Below are 2500 nucleotides of genomic sequence, written 5' to 3'. Positions count from 1 at the left end.
AACATGTTGTGTCATAAAGTCACCGATACACTGAATGATGTCATCAGCTGTGCAGAAATGATCATTAACGTCTTCCCTATCGAGAGAACCGTATAGACTGAATTTAATATTTGGTGATCGTATCGCATAATGGAGACTAATGAGATTTTAAAAGGCGGGTCATTTTTAACCCGAAACCCCAAATTAGGCGAACGACTCTGAGACACAGACTCGCTCAAACCGGTTTAGCGGATGATCTGAGTTTAGATCGGGATGTTGTCGGATCGTTCAGGTTTATATGTGTGACATCATTCAGCAGCAGAACCACAAACATCACGGATGCTAAACCACTGACATGAGAAGACATTACCAGAATTACTGATACATTCAGCCGTGTGTGTGTGTGTGTGTGTGTGTGTGTGTGTGTGTATGTGATGTTTGAGTGAGTGAGTGAGTGTGTGTGTGTGTGTGTGTGTGTGTGTGTGTGTGTTTGTATGTTATGTGTGTGAGTGTGTGTGTGTGTGTGTGTGTGTGTGTGTGTGTGTGTGTATGTGATGTTTGAGTGAGTGAGTGAGTGTGTGTGTGTGTGTGTGTGTGTGTGTGTGTGTGTGTGTGTGTTTGTATGTTATGTGTGTGAGTGTGTGTGTGTGTGTTTGTATGTTATGTGTGTGAGTGTGTGTGTATGTGATTGAGTGAGAGTGTGTTTGTGTGGTGGTGTGTGTATGTGGTCACAGTGTGTGTGTGTTTCAAGAAATAGATCAGAAGGAAATGATCACTTCCTGTGTGGCTTCTCATATCAAGCGAGTGTGTGTGTGTGTGTGTGTGTGAGGATCATCAGAGAATTGGCTGATGTTAATCTCAGGCAGGAAGTGAGTCGAGCACTCTCCGAGGGGGGCTGTCAATCACTCACACACACACACACACCGCTGGAGCTCGGCTGACTCTTCCCGCTACTCACCAGATGAAGGTAAGATGTTTCTCAGAGCCGTCATGAAAGTTTTGACAATTTTATCAAAGTCTGATCACAAACTTCTCCAAAAGTGTGGAATATATTCAAGATTATCAGAAGAACAGCATCAGAATCAAGAACCTGATTTATGACCAAATATAAATGTTCAACTTGCTTACACTCATAAAAATAAAGCTTCTTTATCGGCATCAATGTTTAACATCCACAGAATCTTCTCACTCAAACGTATTGAGATGTTCTTCACAGTAAGAGTTATGAAGACGTGATGACAGGAACAGCGAACTGTCAATCATAAATGACTTCAGATCACAGTGACGTTAGATGCGTTTGTGTGTTTCTATAAGGGCAGAAATGAGCTGATGTACAGTAAGAGTACAGTTCATGTGTCGCTCAGTGTGGATGGATCGCAAAACTCAAATCACTGCAGGAGTTTATGTCGGAGAAATCACTGATTATTAAAATCAGAAGAAGTGCTTTTCTAGGTAATCACTCCACATATTCATATAAAGCGGGAGATGATGGATGTGAAGAGACTCGGCTCGAAACACACACTTAAATATGATCTTCTTCTTCAGTGTTTCGGTATTTCAATATCTAAACGTTCTTAAATCAAGATACATTTACTGGAGGAGCAAAATGACTGATAGAAAGTCGTTTAATTAATATTTTATCAAAATGTTGCTGCTTCTACAGTAAATGTATCTTGATTTGAGAACGAGACAGAAACACTGAGGAAAAACATCATTATTTTGTAGAGTATATTATAGCATTACACTGTGATTGACAGGTTTAGATGAAACACATTTGTTGATCACAGTGAATGAAATAAGATACTGAATAAAATGCGGATGTTTCTGTTCTATTACTCTTAGGCCTTCGGTTTATTTTTAAGTTAAAAGGGCTGAAATTCTTAGCAATCACTTCACACGTTATAATCATATTTCAGAGTCTTTCACACTGTAATACCAGTGTAAACAACTCTATTATTAAGGGAGCGATATCACTTTAAAAAATCGTTTCAATTTAAAGTGTTTGTGCTGATTTATATTATAGTTTAGTCAACTTGAAATGTGAAGTTGTATTAAGTGACAGCTTGGGTATTTGAGTTGCCCAATAAGTTGTGATAGCTAATTGCAACAATAATTAACAAACACCTAAAAGCAAAGCAAACTAAACCTACTTTAATCGATGTTGTCTACGTGCGCGTCGCCGCCATTACACGGACGTCCCGCTATATTTGCGCTTAAACGCGCATGCGCAACTTCCGAGAAGAAGATCGCGTCGTGTCGCGTCAACGGGCCTTTCCAGTGTATTCGCCGTGAAAAAAGGCTTTGCTCTTTTCTAGGTAATCAGCTTCTTCCCTTCTTTTTTTTTCAACAACATCCTGATTAGTTGAGAGACAATATACAAGAAATTCATTATTGATTTGATATATTTAATTTACACTTGTGGAATCATATGGTGTAGTAGATATGATGACAAATTTCTATGAAAGTAGATTCATCATAAGACATTATTTGCCAAATAAGGATTGTGAGGAGATTCGAGCTG

This window comes from Scardinius erythrophthalmus, assembly GCF_964197995.2.
Source record: "Scardinius erythrophthalmus genome assembly, chromosome: 13".
In the NCBI taxonomy this organism is placed as follows: Eukaryota; Metazoa; Chordata; class Actinopteri; order Cypriniformes; family Leuciscidae; genus Scardinius; species Scardinius erythrophthalmus.
The sequence above is the reverse complement of the archived record's forward strand: the minus strand, read 5'-3'. Positions refer to the sequence as shown.